The sequence below is a fragment of the Pleurodeles waltl genome, chromosome 7 (genome assembly GCF_031143425.1).
Source record: "Pleurodeles waltl isolate 20211129_DDA chromosome 7, aPleWal1.hap1.20221129, whole genome shotgun sequence".
In the NCBI taxonomy this organism is placed as follows: Eukaryota; Metazoa; Chordata; class Amphibia; order Caudata; family Salamandridae; genus Pleurodeles; species Pleurodeles waltl.
In genome coordinates, this window is record NC_090446.1 from 1,081,166,045 (window position 1) to 1,081,188,210 (window position 22,166).

Here is a 22,166-nt window from a genome sequence, read left to right on the forward strand (position 1 = left end):
GCTCATAAGACCTACAGTGTTGTTGCAGTTTGCTTATGTTTTAAGGATCTCGCTAGACAACACCTGTTTCCCTTTCAGATCAAACGGACATTAAGGCGGTCATTACAACATTGGCGTTAAAAGCCGCTTACTGCTGTGCAGAAGACCGCCAACACACCACCGCGGCCACGGAATTCTGCCACAGCTATTATGGCCCACAGCTTGGAATCCGCCAGAATTCAGACACCCTCACAACTCCACCACACCAAAGGTCAGTGATAAACTGGCGAAAACAAAACCGACACCGTCACGCCAACAGAAATACGCCCACACTATCACGACACACGAATCCACGCAGCGGTCCTTCAACCGCGGTATTCCATTGGTGGTACACACCGCCGCGCTCAAAATACACACACTCTTACAAAACACTACCACATTGGACAATTCGAAATACACACACCTGATACACATACACACACCACTCCCACACACCGATCAGAATATAAAACACACACCCACATCACCCACAACCCCCCAAGACTACAAATTCCGAAAGAAGGCCAGAGAGATACACCACCAGCAAGAACAACAGCATCCACAGGCACACAACACCATCACCCACAGAACTTCCACGCACCTCACACAACACCCCAATATATATCAGCACACTTATCACCCCACACATCACCTACACCACCCCATGGCACGACAAAGACACCCCAGGTTCTCGGAGGAGGACCTCAGGGTCATGGTGGAGAAAATCATCCGGGTAGAGCCACAGCTATTCGGAGCACAGGTGCAGCACACCTCAATTGCAAGGAAGATGGAGCTATGGCGAAGAATAGTGAACAGGGTCATTGCAGTGGGACAGAATACAAGAAATCGGGAGGACATCAGGAAGAGGTGGAATGACCTACGGGGGAAGGTGCGTTCTGTGGTCTCAAGACACCACCTGGCGGTTCAGCGGACTGGCGGCGCACCCCCACCTCCTCCCCCACAACTAACAACATGGGAGGAGCAGGTCTTGGTGATTCTGCATCCTGAGGGCCTCGCAGGAGTAGCTGGAGGAATGGACTCTGGTAAGACAAATCTTAATTATTACATCCCCCAACCTACCTGCATGCTATCACATACCCTCACCCTCACCCACAGCACCCCAACTCCTCACATATGTCCCAACATCACAAACCACACATCCCAACACCAAGCCCTGCATGCAACAACAAAGCATGGACACCCATCACTAAAGCATGCCCACTGCACATACCCATACAACCCCCTAAACCATCATCACACAAGGTCCCACACAGGAATGCAAGCACTGGGGTACACGGTCACCCACCCATTGCACACCATGGCACACACAGATGTAATAACCATCCTTTTATACCCCAGCAGGACCCCTTCCCAACGTCACAGGACAGGAGGGTCCACACATGTCCACACTACCAACAGAAGAGGCCCACAGTGATGACAGCACCTCTGTCCAACTGGATCTAGATGACCAGCCCAGTCCATCGGGGACCTCAGGACAGTCGGTTCCCCTCACACTGGCACAGGCCACCACAGACCTTCCCCCCTCTGGAAACACCAGTACAGCACCCACCCAGCGGGCCCATACCTCCATCCCCAGGACACGTCAATCAGCTGTGTGTCCACCAGTACAGGGAGCCCAGGATAACCCACCACCCCATCAACAACAGGGACCTGGGGGCAGTGGTAGTGGCCACACGGTCCAGGAGACGGAGGCCCAGGAACACAGGGGAACTGGGATGGCTGCTGTGCGACAGGGGGCGGACAGGCCAAGGGAACCCACTCTCCACGAGGCCCTCTCCTCCATCATGGGAGCCTACCACCACTCCCAGGAGACGATGGCAACGGTACCGGCCAAGTTTCAGGAGACCCAGCGCCTGCAGGAGGAACAGTATTTGGGCTTCAGGGAGGAACTCAGAACCATCAGCTCCACCCTAGGCACCATCGTAGGGGTGCTGAAGGAAGTACTCAACACCAGGAGGGACACTGTGGCACTACAAGGGGCCCCTGACACTAGCATGGATGATGAACTGCCCACCACCTCCGCCGGCGCTAGTGGACAGGACGCCCCGCCACAGGACCACCACACCAGCACTCCACCCCCTGCAGAGGGAGAACTACCCCGCAAACGGTCCCTGAGATCCAGGACAAAGACAGAGCACGATACCAAGACCCCCGCCAAGAAATGAGAAAACCCTGATTGTCACCCTACTGTCCCACTTTGTCACCCTGTCCATCCTTAAACTGCCCCAGCTCCACTTCCTATGACCACTCGGGCAATGCACCTGTGAGACTAATAGACTGGACTCTGCCATGGACATTCCTCCGCCATCACCCCTCACCATTACACTATCCCCTCCAATATTGAACACTAAAATAAACACACTTAAAGCACAAAACAATCTGGAGTCTGTCTGTGATTTCGAAATAGTGTATTATCAATTGCAGGGACAAAATGCTCTTTCAATTATAATGTCAACATACCTCTGTCACACACCTATAGTCCAAGAGGAATCTAAGCAGATGTCACACAGTGCGACCCACATCTGTGAAATCGTAAGGGAAAGTGACAACTCAGTGACCATACACTGGGTGAAAACGACAGACAGTAGAGAGGTAGTAGTGTTAAAGTACATGTAGTAGGCAGGTCTGTACTCTTACCTGTGTCTCACTGGAAATATTGCTGGATCACTGAGTCCCTGTTGTTCATGTCTTCTTCCTCTGCTTCCTCGTCTTCACTGTCCACAGGCTCCACAGCTGCAACAACACCGCCATCTGGATCATCCTCCTGCAGAAAAGGCACCTGTTGTCGCAAAGCCAAGTTGTGAAGTATACAGCAGTCCACGATGATCTGGCACACCTTTTTTGGTGAGTAGAATAGAGATCCACCTGTCATATGGAGGCACCTGAACCTGGCCTTCAGGAGGCCGAAGGTCCGCTCGATCACCCTCCTAGTTTGCCCATGGGCCTCATTGTAGCGTACCTCTGCCCTTGTCCTGGGATTCCTCACTGGGGTCAGTAGCCATGACAGGTTGGGATAACCAGAGTCACCTGCAAATGGTGAGGGACAACTGTTAGACACGCACTAACCTGGAGGGATATCCCCAGAATCAGACAACCATTCCCACTGACTTGCCTCCAGGTGCTCACCTAATAGCCACACACGGTGCCTCTGGAGTTGACCCATCACATTAGGGACGCTGCTATTCCGCAGGATGTAGGCGTCATGCACTGAGCCAGGGAACTTGGCATTCACATGGGAGATGTACTGGTCTGCCAAACATACCATCTGTACATTCATAGAATGATAACTCTTCCGGTTTCTATACACCTGTTCACTCCCTGTGGGGGGGGGACCAAAGCCACATGGGTCCCATCAATGGCACCTATGATGTTGGGGATGTGTCCCAGGGCATAGAAATCACCTTTCACTGTAGGCAAATCCTCCACCTGAGGGAAAATGATGTAGCTCTGCATGTGTTTCAGAAGGGCAGACAACACTCTGGACAATACGTTGGAAAACATAGGCTGGGGCATCCCTGATGCTATGGCCACTGTTGTTTGAAATGACCCACTTGCAAGGAAATGGAGCACTGACAGCACCTGCACTTGAGGGGGGATTCCTGTGGGATGGCGGATTGCTGACATCAGGTCTGGCTCCAACTGGTACACAGTTTCTGGATTGTGGCACGGTCAAGCCTCTATGTGATAATCACATGTGGCTACTCCATTGTCGACAGGTCCACCGACGGTCGGTACATCGGAGGATGCCGCCGTCTCCTCACATGTCCCAGCGGACGGTGCCTATGAAGGACAACAGCGAGCACAGAGTCAAACAACTCAGAGGTATGTACCCACAGCTTACCCAGAACACCAATCATACACAAAAGGTGGCCTGTATGTTGATGAGTCTAGGCCTAGGTATGTGTGACGCAGTTGGAAATGAAGCCATGTGGGCCCCTGAAATGGCGGCTGCCTGACCTGTAAAGTGGGACAATGGGATGTGAGGTAACTGCGCTGGCGTTCTACACCATCGCAGTAGGCGGTCGAAGACCGCGGCTCAATGCTGCATTGGTTAACATTGTATCCTATGGGTCCCAAGAGCCAATGATGATGTACGCTGGCGGTGACGGTACGCGCCGCCGCAGACGTGACCACCATTTTCTATCTGCTCAATCACTTGATACCTGATCTTCGACAGGAGAGGACCTACACTGCAAGTGCTGCTGTGACCTCGGTCTGGAAGAGACAATGGCTCGAGTGTCTGGGGAAAGGGCCCCTGCCTTCACATCGGAGGAGTTGGAGAAGCTCGTGGATGGGGTCCTCCCCCAGTACACGCTACTCTACGGTCCTCCAGACAAACAGGTAAGTACACATGGAGCATGTTGTATGGGCTATGCCTGTGTGGAGAGGGCTGGATGTAAGAAGGAGGGGGGGAGAGTGCTGTGTGCTTGAAAGACGGTGAATGCGTGTGCCACATGGCAAAGGTAGGGATGGGGGCCAATCACTTTGACCGTGCAGCTGGTAATAACTTCTCTTTTTCCCCTGTACATTTCATGTAGGTCAGCGCCCACCAGAAAAAAGATATTTGGTGTGCCATCGCCAAGGACGTCCGGACCCTGGGGGTCTACAACAGACGGAGCACCCACTGCCGGAAAAGATGGGAGGATATTCGCTGCTGGAGCAAGAAGACAGCGGAGGCTCAGCTGTGGATGGCCTCCCAATGTGGGAGGGGTGCCCATCGCACCATGACCCACCTGATGTTCAGGATCCTGGCGGTGGCCTACCCGGAGTTGGATGGGTGCTTGAGGGCATCACAGCAGCCACAAGGGGGTGAGTTTACTCTCATTCTGGTAACTTTGCGCGCAGTGGAGGTGTCTGGGTGGGGGAGGTGGGCTGTGGGTTTCCCTAGGCCAGGGCGAGTTCCATAGGCAAGGCCCCTCCGTAAGGCAGGCCATGTGGCACCCCACCCCACCTCTGTAGAGTGCCAAGTACACCTAGTCATGCCCCTGTGTCATCTATGTGTCCAGATGTCGTCCATAGCCTTGTAGGCCATTTCCCAGGAATAGAACAGTGCAGCCCAAGAGCGCGGCGTAGTGCAGGGGGCTTCTGTGTCTGTCGTGTCCGCCAACGGTAGCGGTAATGCATGCACTCAACATGTCTTTATTGTGTCTGCCCCCCTTTTTGTGGTGTCCCTGTTCTTGTGTGCATTAGCATCATCAGGCAGAGGAGCAGTGGCACCGGAGCACGAGGGAGCTGCATCCCACATGGCCCTGGAGGGCGAGACTACGGACTCAGAGTTCACCAGTGGGACGGAGGGTGAGGGGAGCTCCACGGCGGGGACAGGAGCTGACACCAGCGACACGGACTCGTCCTCTGATGGGAGCTCCCTTGTGGTGGCGGCAACAACTGTGCCCCCGCATCTACAGGTACAGCCGCCACCCCCCACCAGCACCACCCTCCCAGCAGCACCTCAGCCTTTGCCCCGTGCCCGCTCACCCAGGAGGGTGGGCATCAACTTCGCCCCAGGCACCTCAGGCCCTGCCCCAGTCACCCCTGCTGCCCCCAGTGAGGAGGCCATTGACCTCCTCAGGTCCCTCACTGTTGGGCAGTCTACCATTTTGAATGCCATCCAGGGTGTAGAGAGGCAGTTGCAACAAACCAATGCATTCCTGGAGGGCATTCATTCTGGTCAGGCTGCCGTTCAGCGAGCTGTTCAGACTCTGGCCTCAGCACTGATGGCACCCACTGTCCCCGTCTCTAGCCTCCCCCATCCAACTTCCTCCACCCCGACCCAATCCCCTGTAACTCAGCCTATCCGAAGCATACCTACAGACCAACATGCACACACCTCAACACACAAGGGAAGCTCAGGCAAACATAAGCACCACACATCCCACAGACACTCACGCAAGCATCACACACATGCAGACACAACAACATCCACTGCCTCCACTGTGTCCCCCTCCTCCTCGTCTCCCTCCTCCCTCCCAGTCTCATCTACACTCACACCTGCATGCACTACCTCTACAGCCACTACGTCCCTCTCCAGCACACCAACCACCACACCCCGCTCACATGCAGTCACCACCCCCACTACCATTCATACGTCCCATGTGTCCTCTCCCAGTGTGTCTGTTACGCCCCCTCCCAAGATACACAAACGCAGGCCCACACCCACCCAACAGCCATCCACCTCACGACAGCCTCCAGCGCATGCACCTTCACCCAAAGTCACCAAACGTACACCCCCTACAACCACCACCTCTTCCTCCACTCCCAAACCCCATCCAGCTACCCGTCCCAATGTGTCAAAAACACTTTTCCTGTCCAACCTTGACCTCTTTCCCACACCTCCCCCACCCCGTCCGTCTCATAGGTCCCGAACTAGCACCTCAGCCACAACATCTCAGGGACCAGTGGTGCCTGTAGTCACCGGAATCTGGAGTGCACCAGCCACCAGGGCAGCCAGTGTGGCACCGAGCCACAGCACAGACAGTCCCCCACCTGTGAAGCATCTGAAGTTGGCCAGTGCCCGGCGGGAGAAGGGGAAGACTCCAGCCACCAAAGCCGCTCCCAGGGTTCCCGGTGGGAGTGTGGAGTCAGCTGTGACACCTTCCAAGGTGGGGAAGGGCCACAAGAAACCAGGCAAGTCTGGGAAGAGCAGCACAGAGGAGAAGACCGCCATCATCCCCGATGCACAGGAGCCCACCTCCAGCACAATCCCAGCTGCCCATGACAGGACCGCCAGCACTAGCCCAGCTGCCCAGGAGGCCACCGCTAGCACCAGCCCAGCTGCCCAGGAGGCCACCGCCAGCACCAGCCCAGCTGCCCAGGAGGCCAGCACCAGCCCACCTCCCCAGGAGGCCAGCACCAGCACAGCTGCCCAGGAGGCCACCGCCAGCACCAGCCCACCTGCCCAGGAGGCCACCGCCAGCACTAGCCCTCCTGGGCCTTGAAGTATCGCCAGCAAAAGCCCCGCTGGGCCATGAAGGACCGCCAGCAAAAGCCCCGCTGGGCCATGAGGGACCGCCAGCAGCTGAGACCCTGCAATGGAGACCGCCATCTCAAGCACCGCTGCACAGGGCACCGCCATCTCAAGCACCGCTGAACAGGGCACCGCCATCTCAAGCACCGCTGCACAGGGCACCGCCATCTCAAGCACCGCTGCACAGGGCACCGCCGTCTCAAGCACTGCTGAATAGGGCACCGCCGTCTCAAGCACCGCTGACCCATGAGCGGCAGGGGCACTGACGCAATTGAGTCCGTCACGGGGTGAATGATGCACTCTGGGCACCAAGCCCCCTCCAGAACCAGTGGAGAAAAGCATCCACTACCCTAATCCTTGGCAGGATGAAGCACTCTGGGCACCAAGCCCCCTCCAGAACCAGTGGAGAAAAGCATCCACTACCCCAATCATTGGCAGGATGAAGCATTCTGGGCACCAAGCCCCCTCCAGAACCAGTGGAGAAAAGCATCCACTAACACAGTCCTTGGCAGGATGAAGCACTCTGGGCACCAAGCCCCCTTCAGAACCAGTGGAGAAAAGCATCCACTACCCCAATCCTTTGCAGGATGAAGCACTCTGGGCACCAAGCCCCCTCCAGAACCAGTGGAGAAAAGCATCCACTACCCCAGTCCTTGGCAGGATGAAGCACTCTGGGCACCAAGCCCCCTCCAGAACCAGTGGAGAAAAGCATCCACTACCCCAATCCTTGGCAGGATGAAGCACTCTGGGCACCAAGCCCCCTCCAGAACCAGTGGAGAAAAGCATCCACTACCCCAATCCTTGGCAGGATGAAGCACTCTGGGCACCAAGCCCCCTCCAGAACCAGTGGAGAAAAGCATCCACTACCCCAATCATTTGCAGGATTAAGCACTCTGGGCACCATGCCCCCTCCAGAACCAGTGGAGAAAAGCATCCACTAACACAGTCCTTGGCAGGATGAAGCACTCTGGGCACCAAGCCCCCTCCAGAACCAGTGGAAAAAAGCATCCACTACCCCAATCCTTGGCAGGATGAAGCACTCTGGGCACCATGCCCCCTCCAGGCCCAGTGGAGACTGTCATTCACTTGTGAGACTGTGGCTTTGCACTCCCCATGATATGGCAGTGGGCAACCCACCCACTGTAGAGACTTGAGCGACTGTGGCTTTGCACTCCCCAGGATGCAGCAGTCGGCAAACCAACCACTGGAGAGACTTGAGAGACTGTGGCTTTGCACTCCCCAGGATATGGCAGTGGGCAACCCACCCACTGTAGAGACTTGAGATACTGTGGCTTTGCACTCCCCAGGATGCAGCAGTGGGCAAACCACCCACTGGAGAGACTTGAGAGACTGTGGCTTTGCACTCCCCAGGATATGGCAGGGGGCAACCCACCCACTGTAGAGACTTGAGAGACTGTGGCTTTGCACTCCCAAGGATATGGCAGTGGGCAACCCACCCACTGTAAAGACTTGAGAGACTGTGGCTTTGTACTCCCCAGGATATGGCAGTGGGCAACCCACCCACTGTAGAGACTTGGGAGACTGGCTTTGCACTCCCCAGGATATGGCAGTGGGCAACCCACCCACTGGAGAGACTTGAGAGACTGTGGCTTTGCACTCCCCAGGATATGGCAGGGGGCAACCCACCCACTGTAGAGACTTGAGAGACTGTGGCTTTGCACTCCCCAGGATATGGCAGTGGGCAACCCACCCACTGTAAACACTTGAGAGACTGTGGCTTTGTACTCCCCAGGATATGGCAGTGGGCAACCCACCCACTGTAGAGACTTGGGAGACTGGCTTTGCACTCCCCAGGATATGGCAGTGGGCAACCCACCCACTGTAGAGACTTGAGAGACTGTGGCTTTGCACTCCCCAGGATTGAACAGTGGGCATGTGGCCTGCTTGTGGATTGGTGCACTCAAGCGGCTGAGGTGCCCCCCCTTTCCCTCCCCCTGAGGTGCCTGTTTAGTTGCTCTCTGATGCAACGGGCCGGGGATCTTGTGTGGGCCTCGCCAATACCGTGTGGTCCCAGTGTTCCACAGACTTTCTTAGTGCACTACCTGGACTACTATGCTTGGTATATATTATGTACATGGTGTATATATATATTTCTGCTTACTTGCTTTTAATATATTACAACGGTTACACTCATTTTCTATTGTCTTTGCATTCTTCCGGGGGGTTTGGAGGGTGTAACTGTGATGTATTGATATGCCTTAGTGTGTGTGTTGTAGTGGGTGAGGGTGGGGGTGTTGCGTGTGTGTGGCCCTGTTTTTTGCCTCCCCCCTCCCCTGTGTCGTAGGTGCAGTACTCATTGTGGTCTTCGCCGCCGGCGTTCCTGCTCCTGGTAGAGGAGCAGGAAGACTATTGCAGGGAGAATTTGGAGTTCGGGGTCCATGGCGTCCTCGTTCCTCGTGGGGTGTGTAGAGGTGAGCGTTTTCCCTTCGGGATTCCTGTTTCCGTCGTGTTTTTATCCACAGTGAATCCGCCCCGGAAAAGGTGTCTGATTGGCCTGTCATAATAGTGTGGGTGGTACATTGTCTCCCGCCTGTCTGTTGGCGGTGACCGCCGCGATGTTTGTTTGTACCGCCGTGGCGGTCGGAGTGTTAAAGTGGCTGTCTTTGTTGGCGGTTTACGCCACGGTCGTAATTGCTAAATTTTTACCGCCGGCCTATTGCCGGTCTTACCGCCCACTTTAACCCCGACAGCCAGGGTTGTAATGACCACCTAAAACTCTTAACATAATGCTAACATATTTATAAGTACATACTACATTACCCAATGAGGATCTTTAATTAAATGCTGTCAATCATAAAGAAATGTACTGTTTTTTTACCACTTTGGACAAAACTACATACACAGAACCAGCATTCCCTAAATATTATACCCTGTAGGACCAATGTGGGGCTCCACCTACAAATAGCCATCACATTTTTTCAAAAGAAAATAACTTATTTCAATAATGCCGGCATACAAGACCCATCAGTCTTCTATTATTCCCAAAAAGCAGAAAGACCTGATAAAAACCTGATTATTAACCTAAAAATGATATATTCCAATAGCTTTGTTGAATATCTTGTTGTACAAGGCTATACATATTGGAAAGAAAATATTAATAAGAAAGGTATTTTGGGGACAAAATGTAGGCTAAGCCAGGACAAAGAAGTCTTAGTTAGAGCATGCATAATTCGCACATAAATTATTTTTCTGAACAAAACCTCCCATAAGAAAACATGTCTGGGATTTGGAACCCCTAACGTTTTAAAGATACTGTGAATACCAAAAGTCAATTAGACAGAATTTCCAAATTGACAAAGGAAAGAAAACATCACAGATGCTAAATTGAATTAAATTATCCAGAACGTACTTATAACTTGACTGTGTTACAGCCGGAATGAGTACCACTATGATGAATTGTTATGTATCCATGCATGCTCAGATTTCTTTCAAAGGGACCTGGCCCATTAGCTATGTGCCCAGACTGCAGGTATAATAAATATACATCTGTAACTGTTACCACATACAGTTTGGTAAGCTGTGCTAATGATGGTTACCACATTCCAGCTTTGCAGATGTCAAGGAGCACCTGGCAACAGTTAGTGGAAATATGGATTTAACTTATTTTCTCCTGGGTTCTCATCCAGCTAAAGTTAACATTTCGCCCAATATTTATGGAGAATTGGCCTAGGGCAGACCTGCAAGTATTCCTGGTGTGCTGCCTTCCGCCAATGTGAAAGCAGTAATGCACCATGTTTATAACATATAGTGCATTCCTGTCCTTTCCCCCCTGTGCAGATGCACAATTGGCTGCCTAGTGCCAACACAGGCACCCTTTCTCTAAGGAGCAAGGGTGCCTGTGTTGCACACAGGATTGTTTTAGCAAGGCATTTTCCTCTTTCTATGTGTGATGCAGAATGCAGCACACATGGAATAGGGAAAAAAGAGAAGAAATAAAAACTTCTGGTGGATACAACTACCTGTGTATTCCTCACCTTATGAATTCTCCCAGTGCGCCAGCATTCATAAGGTGAGGAATCCACAGGTAGCTACTGTATCCACCAGAAAAAGTGTTACTGAAGGTAAGTAACTTGTTCATTTCTACTCATTACACCTACTCCGGGTAGGCATAAGATAATGGCACTACCCCAGATTTATATGATTAAGTAAATCTGGGGCAGCATCAAAGTTCATGGATGTTGCATGGGAAAATCCATTGCAGGGCCCATGGAATGCTTCCCTGGCACGAAGTAAGGCACAGTAGCAACTTGCACTGCTTTGTGTTACTCCAAATCTATAAGGGCATTCAAAGCCATGCAAAGTGGATTTGTGTGGCCTCATAGTTATGGCTAAGAGGCTTGCACTGCTGGAGCATCACAAAAAGTGTTGCTTTGGCAGTGCAAGCCTCTCATAAGTATGGCTCCACGTATTTGCAGCAGGTTATGCTATTTGTAATAAAATTGAGAAATACTCAGAGTACAAAGCTGCTGAAAGGATTTAGAGAGTAGATAGAGAAATTATGCAAGCAACTTTGAAAGGTATTGACGATGGCATGCAAACAGTCACCAAATAACTGTATGCTATAAGCACTCTAATGTCATCGTCCCTTCACTTGCTAAAAGAAGACTTAAGTCTTTTATAATATGGACAGGCTCAAATGCAAGCTATTTACATGGTGAATTTGGCACATTAGAATCTGAATTTAACAAAGTGTCTTGGCAACTCATAAACAACAGTGCCATATTTGAATCTTTCAGTTTGAACTACACGCAAAGAACCATGGCTTAAATGAAACCTACCTACACTCTGTTAAATATAGAAGAAAAGAAAATGCTCTGGTTTCCATAGCAGAGTGTTCTATATTACCTGGCTCCTGCGTGGAGTGGTTTCCCTGCCTATTGCTAACTTCCACTTTCATGAGTGTCAGAAGTATAAGTCCTTGGGTTCATATGAAAAAATGCACAAAACCTTCCTCCATAACATTTGGGTGATACCATTTGAATTATCTTGCTACACCCAAGACAATCCTGCATTCATAAGTACAACTGGATGTTCCAATTTTCTTGATCAGCCAATCCTCTGTGATTCCATCACTCTGCACGCAGCCTATATCCCTTGAAGCCAGGGTAAGGAGTAAATTATTTGCTGCATCTGTCTCAGCTGTTCCAGCATATCACACATTCCTGAATAAGGGTTGTTTGTTAATTATAAATGAAACAGACTGTGGAATAGGCAGCAGCCAACCATGTTCTTTAGCTGTCTTAGAAACCCTAAAATATTGTGTATAATCTTATATCCATCCCCGGCAGAGTTCTTGAATACTTTTCTTGATACAAAATCGATATGGATAATATGGACCTTGAAAAGTTAAACAAACATGTTGCAATACTAATGGCGAAATAGATCCTCCTAACCACAGAGGCAGAAACCTTTGACTTACAAGCAACCCACTCTTCATCACCCATTAAAAAACTATTGTAGAGTCAGTATCCTACTCATTGTGCAGATCTTGTGCACATCCTCTATCATTACCTGAACACAAGTGGCAAAATGCACTTCTTCAAAAGCACTAAATCTGGCATATTGACTGGTTTTAAGACGGATTTTGGACTTATTCCAACATTCTTCCTTTCTCTATTTAAATGTTTGTCTTGTTGATCTCCAAATATTCTTATGTTCATTGGCTGTGGCAGTCTCATTGTTCTTCTAACAAATAATTAAAAAACATATTTAACCAACTACATGAATTTTATCTATGCAGCCAAAAAAGCAGTGTAATTAAAACTTGCCAATTTACCTTGTATATGGATCACTGACTGTCTACAGTGAGAATTTGACTGTGACATTTCCCAAATGAGATGGTTTCACAAGTGAGACCGTTCTTTTGGTGAATAAACTGTTTGTAAGAAACTACTGTGGAAATTTCACTGGAGAAGCCATCAACGGCATGTAGCAATGTGAAAAAGTTAATTTGACCACTATAATTGCACCAAGTTTTTTGCCAAGCACTGTAACTGGCACAAATCAAGTCTGTTCACTACGACGGATCATCTGTTCCAGCAGGAGTCAGTCTACAAGGACTGTCACCATCCATGGAATCCTTTGATTTGAGCAATCTGTTCGAGTGCATCTGCCCATTTCCTGCACCACCAGTAGCCAAACCAAAAGCAAAGGGTTGCTGCCTTGAAAATGTATGTGCCACTTCAAGTGCAACAACTTCTATGACAGAAAACCCTGTGCATGGTGACTAAACAATTGGGAAAGCGTGCACAAGATTCGCCTCACTCTCCAGCATGAAAGGGAAACACTGTTCTTGCTTTTCTGCAGTAAATGGAATAAGTACATTTTAGTACCAGAGTTGGGCACCCCTGTTTTAACTTAGTTTAACAGGTAGTGTCTCATTCACATCCTATACAATTTTTATTCACGATTAGCAAGACTGCTTTTGGTGATGGCCTTTACACATTTTATCAGCTGCTTCATTCTAGGAAGGCAAGGACCACACTGTTCATTTAATCTGCCTTTTCACTACATATAATCTGTATTCTTTGTCCAAGGCTGTTACACATAGTGCATGATATGCTAAATTATGTTGCCAGTCCAAAAGCCAGCTTCTTTCTCCAAGATATAGTATTACATCAGAACTGTGGTTTCAATGTGACATGGGTTATTATGTAAACTGCACACTGATCCAAGGAGGGCAGAAGGCATTTCGGGCTTGACCATCCTGGGAGACATACTGCATGACAGGCAGTTTTGCTGGTGCTGAGCTTTCAGCTTCCCAAGAGGATTGCCATCTACATGACAAGCCAATTCCTGATATTCTATCCCTGTGTGAGGCTGGGTCTGATACCTTAGATCAGGCCAGGCAGAGAGTTACAACCACTATGCTCTCCGACATAGACATAGGGTTAGGTAGCAATCTCTAGAACATCTAGAACCACACACAGTATGTAGTGTTGTTTATCTTCTTCACCCTGATGGCAATACTGATTAGTCTGTTTTGTCTCATCTGCCTAATTATTGCAGCATGTTTTTTATACCAGATTGTGATTGCTTCAATAAAAGTATTGAAAATGTATTTTGAATCTTATGTCTCACCTTGGCATGTGTGTGTAACTGATCAAAAGGGATACAAAATGTTTCCTCAACTTCCCTCGGGAATCCAAGTGTCATGTTCAGGTTGCTGTAATCACTTTTTACCCCAAAAGGTTTAAAGGCTTGGGTGAGTTAAGGTGAGCTAGCCAGGAGTTAGGTCGACAGCTACTAACAGTGTGGGATGCACTCAGTCTCCACACTCTGCAGTGCTGCTGCCCTAAACATGCACGAACCGTATACCATGACACCACCATTGTATCAAGGTCAGGTACTTATTTAACAGATCACCTGAGTAGTTCTCTCTCATATGTCTAAGAAGCCCTATTCACCTTTTATACAGAGACGTCTGTGGTGTTAGGGAACATCCTCCTCAGATGTCTAGGTAGTACCTATATATGTCTGCAGTTTATTCACGCTTGAAGTATTAAAAGGGTACCCCCCTTGGTGTTTCTAGCTCTGACCTCTAATATTTCAATGGCAAATCCAGTAGTTATTCCAGTAGATTGAAGACATGCTGTCACACAAGATTTACTTGCAAACGGACTACCTAATGGGGGTGGAGATGCTATGTTTGTGGCTGAAAACACAATACATACAAAACTGAAACATTCTATTCATGGGTCAACATTCAAGCAGTTGATGCAACTACAGTTTATACATATACTGGGGCTAACCCACCAGCACAATACAGAGCTTACAATTATTTAGAAATTCCATTGTCATATCAAGGACTCCAAAAGTAGTTTCAAGGCACCTTCCCACACATAGTTGCACACATTAGGTTTGGTCTTCTCAGTCATGAAGGGCCATCATGGCCAGCTTTGGCTGGCCAATTATACCCCTTATTTGAATGAGCTAATTTTGCAAGCAGTAAACTTACACCCATTATACAATAATTTAGTAAATGTAAACAGACGCTTAACTAAGTTTGTAATGCGAACATTGAATACTGCCCCAGAGAGGACTGCTCCAGCTGTCCAACAATAATTGGCTACACCAGGCTTAAACCGAGTAACTATTACTGCAATTAAGGGTACATTTCCCACCAAACGAGAAGAAATTAAATTTTAGATTGCTCAGAAACAAATCAGCTTGAAGCAGTGTTTCCCCATATAGGACCCTGTGATAAACACAGATTTCTCACAATGTGCTTGGCATTTGGGATGGTTCCCTCAATAGATGATTGTGCTACTTGGGGCACAGTTTGTGCTGTACTATGTACCATAATGCATGGTACACCATCTCTTTCCCTTCTCCTAGAGGTGTTAAAACAAATTAAAAAGGAACACAGGGCTGCTCCTGCCCTGGACTTGGGTATGAGGTTAATGGGCAACATTGTCACAGTATACTCAATTTAAAATTAATAGGGAAGAAGCATTGTTGACTGTACACCAAAGGCTTGCACACGTTTCTTCAATAGATCAGGAATGTGAGCTACAAAAAATAATTTCTAAGACTTTTAATAGTATAAGTCGGGACAGTTTGGGGGTCAGAGCAAATAAGCCACAGCTTAAAGGTAATTCCAAAGAGGATAACACCAAGAAAGCACAGGAGTCTTCTAGAAAATGCTGAGATAAACAAAAAGCAAATAAAGACGAAGTTAAGTCTCAAGGAGAATCACTGCATTTGGAGACCTCTGAGAAACATTATAATTTGCATAACAGTGATAAATAGAAACAAATGATAGGTATCTGTATGCTGAAACACACCTTCTCGTTCCTTTCAGGACTGATCCAACACATGGACCGAGAGAGGTGAGCAGTCAGAGTGCAGACAAGAAGAGTACGTGAAACCGAAAAAGGACTCACAATGCTTGTCTGACATAATAATAAAAAGGGAGAGAAACTTTCACAAAAACCACAATTCAAAACGAAGAAAGTTGTGGGAATTTCAGCAAAATATGCCACACATATTGAGAACATTACTGAAGAACAAGACCATAGTCTTGTAACTGGAGGTTCTGGGACTTTTATGATGGCCGTGGGGGGCCAGACAGGCAGGTGAGTTTGCTAGCATTCTAGTAGGTCATTATGACATATTTGGGACCACAAAGCGTCTGACAACATCAAAAGACAGTCCCTATGATCAAGACAGGACACACTTTGGAAGGTGATTGTCGGAAAAGAGGAAAGAGAGCGAAGGAGCCAACTGAAGAAGTGTGCCGAGAGACAAAGGACCAGCTTGGAACTGAGAAGGAGACGGAGCCGGGAGGACAGGGAAGGACATCCGGGACAAGCGTGACATCGGAAGAAAGTGAGGAGAATACTGTGCACAAGTCCAATTGTCCAGGGGAGTAGGTGGACACTGTTGCACCAACCAATGGTGTAACATAGCCCCTGTGTTGAAAGGAGACCTAGAGCTCCAGGGGGACCCCTCAGCACAGTACACTGTGCACAGGTGACAGGCCCCTGAGTGGGTCCAAGGGAGGGGGGCCCACTACAGGTACTTTGCAGGGGGCTTTAAGTGTTGTTACTCCACTGACACCAACCACTGTGACCCAGGAGGGTCACAGCATCAGGCAAATCCAATTGGAGAGTGCAGGTTCTGTAAAGAAGTGGTGAGCGTAGATCCAATTTGCCAATCAGTAGGTAACCCAAGCTGTAGGAATATCCACATGGAATGCACAGGTGGTTTTTGCTCACATAGAAAGCGTGCACATGTTGGGCTGTTCCCAGGAGCAGTATTGGTGATGGAACCCGGAAGATAGATAACCAATTAATCATATTTGCCACTGATGCATAGTCTATGTTCTGTTTAGGGGCCACCATTCCCCTATCCCCAAAAGGACTAGAGAACAAACAGAACAGAGAACCAAAGAACACACTATCCCGGTGTTGACCAGGAAGAGAGAAGTGTTGCTATGGAACTGGGTGAACTGTGGAACTAGACACAGATGTTTTCTGACAAAAGAAACATAATAATCAACAAACAAACCTCAGTACTGGCTACTATGCCTTTGCTTGGGCAGGTAGAAGGACCACAAGGACTTTGGCAGTGACTCTGGTAGAATGAGTGGCAGAGGTCACAATAGTCCACTAGATTCTTCAAGAGTTATCTGATGTGAGAGCAACTATTGACTACATAGAAGTCGAAACCCCAGACTGGCAAGTCACCTCTTCCGACCGTATTAATAAATTAAACATTAAAATTGAGGGAGACATAATGTGCGCATTAAAAGTCATTTTCTGGGAAATATTAACGCTCAGCTACCACATTCTCTTGGCAGGAAAAAATTGTCCAGAAGAATTTGTTAGAACCCTCCCACAAAGAGAAGATGTCATTTTGCCATCTTTTTCAATCCTAGTGTCAGAGCCAGTAAATGAAGCCTATGCTGAAGGTTGGGCTCTAGTACAGGCATCAGCACTGACCACAACCATGTTGCCTGGGATAGGGATTCTTCTTATCATATTATACCTATACAGTCCAGCCCGCAAGTACAACCACAGTACCCTATAAAACATGAAGCAAAAGCCCTGGTGAGGGAACTTCTCTTAAAAATTGAGTAATTGAGTAATTGAACTCTGTGTATCTCCAATGAGCAATCCCTTGTTTCCCATAGATAAGATAGACCATTCCTGTAGAATAGTTTTAGATTACAGACAGTTAAACAGTCACACATGCACATTTGTGATTCAAAACTTACACAGTAGAGCACTAATGAAGAAAATTGTCCATAAAAAGTGGATATTTCCAATGTATTTTTTCTGCGAAAACATAGTGCGTGAAAGCAGGGATCTAACCACTTTTTCTGTGCTTGACTTCAACTACCTATTAACTTCCCCAAGGATATAAGAAAAGTCCAGAACTGGTCTCTGCCAATGTAACATCAATATTGCATGATTTTGATCCTGAGGCTTTGTATTATGTCGAGGACATCAATGTGACAGATGACTACCTCAACACACATTTTGCCAGGACCTATTCCATAATTTTGAGATTCACCACACAAGGCGACAAATTCAATTAAAAGAAAACACAAGTTGCCTCTCTAAGGGCCAGATTTAGGAAATGCGACACTGCACCCAGTGTATCACCCCACCCAATGCCATCATGTGTGCGCCGTATCTAATACGATGCACCATGGTGGTAGTTAGGGGAATTAGCATCAACATTTTTATTGCTAGTTTTGAGCTTTGCAGGATTAATGTCAAAACTTTTGACACTAATCCTGCAAAGCCCATAGGGGCCCATTGTAAACAACAGTGTGCCCCCATTTAATGCCTGCTCTAAGCAAGCGTTAAGAGTGGTGAGAAAATGACACAAAGAAATCTCTTACATTTCTTTGCACCATTTTTTTGCCCCCCCCCCCAATGCCCCCTTTGCACAAGTTAAGCCTGGCACAGGGAAAATGCCACCTTAACGTAAAACAAATTACACTAAGGCGGCGCTAAAGTGGCACTAGACCCTCTTAAATCAGGGGCTATGTGTCCTATTCTTAGGATAGGAACTGTCAAATGAGGGTAAGAGCCTGACTTCTCAATTTCTAGGTAAATGTGCTCAATTACACCTCCCAAATAACATAAACAAATTGCAGTCCTTGCTAGGTTTCTTTAATTTTGGCAGTACTTACATTGCAGAATAATATTGTACAAATGTTCCAGACAATTCCTCTGGTGTTTACAAAGTGTATATATTAGATTTGGCTGTTGTTTGATTCATACCAAGATACCATTTGTTTCACAACTTGGCACTTTCTTTAATTGTCTTGGTTCTGGTTTTCTTCACCTGGGGTTATACTGAATATTTCTTTCACCTGGGGTTATACTGAATATTTCTTTCACCGTTCACTTCACTGTGGTTATTTAACAGTTTCTATAAATTTTGGTTTGCTTCTTGGAATACATTTTATTCAGATGAATAGTTGATGTACTTAATGATCATTCAAATTATTTAGATTTGAATATGCTGGTTGATCATTCAAATTATTTAGATTTATTTAGATTTTAATGTGTTCATAACAGAAGCATTCTGTTTCACTAAAAATGTGTTATGGTGATTAACTCAATACAGGATTTCCTTGGTCTATTTCCATATATTTCTAAATGAGTTCCATCTATACGTTTGTTTTAAGTTTATGATATTGTTCCTGAGGCATTGTCCTATGTAGATGACATTTATCTGATGAACAACGACTTAAATACACATCTGTCCAGGGTAGATCGCATTGTACTGGGGTTTGCCAAACATGCCTACAAATTCAACTCAAAAGAAACAAAAATTACATTCTTCAGTGTCCTATTTGATATGAGCTCTCAAATGAGGGAAAGAGTCTGGCACCACACTTCCTTGAATTGGGCACAAACACAATCACCAAATACCATCACAAACTGCAATCCTTGTTACGGTTCTTTAACGTTGTCAGAGCATACATACCAGAATTTGTGCAATTCATAAAACTACTTTATGATTTAATACATACAGATTTTTCAAACATTGTACACCCTAGAATACACAAATTCTGAGATCTTTACAAGCAGACATACTGCACAGTAGACCTCAAGGATTCCTGAGTAGTTCCCTTTCCTTCTCACTACATACAGGAGGAATCTCTTTAAGCATTAAAAAACACTGAAATTGTTTCTCCTAGGTTGGAGGGGGACAGAGATGAACTTTCGTTGACTCCAGTTACTGCTACAAGCACAAGAGCTGTCCCAGACACAAATCTGCTACCCTCTACTACATCCCAAATCATAGAAGGTGTTTATGATGAACCACCATAATAGGCATCTGCCAGTTATTTGGATCTGATTTGTCATTGTGTTCTTTTTGCTTATACATGGGCATTATCTTCCTGAACACTCTGCTGCTGTTGAACTAGTAGACAAGATTTGATCTTAAAGCCTTATTTGTCATCCCACAAAGTGCAAAGAGTCTTGCCCCTAGTGAACATTTCTGCTGTTTCAGTTCCTGATGGGATTTTTTGGGATAAAGGATGAAATATGTGGCTCTAATGAAATGATTCAAATTGTAATGTCCATAAATGATATGGTCATACCTGGTACTGTGTCTGATGACAGGGACGTAGAAACAATTGATTTTATGCTCTCCAAGCTAGAATATTATACTGTAATTGAAAGTGAAGATATGTACATAAATTCTGCAAACTATGGTGAAATGTTCTGTTACCATGGTTATGAGCACCACTACCTACACAGAGCTAGTACCCCAAGTACAGGTTTTGATTATACACAATGGGAACATTGTCCAACTCCACCAGTGGAGAGTTCCAAAACATATGGAGATAAATTCACATATTTTTCTGGGCATGATGCAACTGATCCTGAGCCATATTATTTCAAATGGCCAGCAGTAAAAGCAAGATAAACTTTGTTCACCAACTCTAAATTGATATATTCAAATGTATTTATTTCCCAATTGGCCATACAAGGTGATGAATATTGGAAGAAAACAATTGATCTAAATTCATTTTGGGTAGCAAAAGATTGGCAAGTACAAGGCACAGCCACCTTATTTAAAGCACATTTGATACTGTTGCAAATGATCTTCCCGAACGTAATTGTTCAAGAAACAACTTGCCTGGGTTTAGCAAAAGTCAAATATATGACTGTGTCCAGTATTCGATCATTTACAAAATTTGAAAATTGGCAAAAAGTTGTGAATTTTACAGAAGCACAGCTCAATGGTATGGCTAAAATGGTACATTTAATTCTACACTTTCAGGTCCCAGTGGGAGGTTATTGTGACTAGTGGACATAAATGGTTGTCTTGCATGTTTTATTAACTCTCCAAAGGGTTTTAATGCAAGCAGACTGGACTCTCCTTATGGCACCACACAACATACAGGTGTAGTCTCCATATATAGCATGGGTAAATTATGTCCACAATGATTGCACCACTTCACTTTACCAGCTACTTAGGAACACCTCTCTCTCCTCTCCGAGGATGTAGATCTGCAAAATTTCTTGTTAGGTCCCAGGAAACCATACTCCAAAAGATTATTGTATGCAATACACAATGAAATATGGAAGCTTTCAAAAATGGAAGCTGCTGCTCGTTTAAGGCAAATAGATCAGGTAAATGTATTGAAAGCATTAGCCGTTGTCAATAGTGGTATGAACACATTGTGCACTCGCATTTACACATTAAACAACATTGTGTCACTTGCAATAGACATTATCCAAAATGATATGTCAGTTTTACAACACAGACACAGTTAACTTAAGTCCATTTTGCAGTTGAGTTGTACTTTGTAGGATCTCAAAGCAAACTGCGTTTCCTGAAATCATGTGAACTTAAAAGAGCTATTTAACCTCACACAAAAACAACAGATAATGGCAAAGAAAGAAGCCAGCTACACTACGCTTAACTTAGGGGAAGTTAGAAAAGTAGCCTTTACAGTGGCTGAAACACCATTATAAGTGTGATTAATACATGGGGTGATATCCCTACCGATATCGACCTTTCTATTCACTTCAAGTTTGAAACATTTTCCAATAGGCTTGTTTGAACGTTTAGGGGAAAGTTTTATTCATGAGGTGCGGGAATTGCCTTGACTTTCAATTGCAAGAGCATGAGTGGGGAAAAGGAATTTTTCTTAGTGGTAGAGACTATGAAACTCCTGTAAGGCCTTCAATGATTTGTAAACAGGTGGCATTGCTCAGTGTATGTAATGTATCAATGGCTATCTTAGCCTGCTACCTGAAGGGTATTTCTGAACCCCATGACTAGAATCTACGCTACAAGACTAAGTGCATGCAGAAATCAGCACAACTCTGCACGGAGTTGGACCCTGCAAGCATGCTGGCCATTCGGGTGCTGGTGCACTACGACCAGCTGCAAAGCGACCCAGAGGAGATGCCCCCTCCTGCCCAGAATCTCTGTCTACCAGGCCTGCCACTACCACCCTGGAAGGGCCCAGCGGAGCGGTGCTTGACAGGAAGGGCCCAGTTCAGCGGTGCTTGAGATGAAGGGCCCAGCGAAGCGGTGCTTGACAGGAAGGGCCCAGCGGAGCGGTGCTTGACAGGAAGGGCCCAGCGGAGCGGTGCTTGAGTGAAAGGGCCCAGCGGAGCGGTGCTTGAGTGAAAGGGCCCAGCGGAGCGGTGCT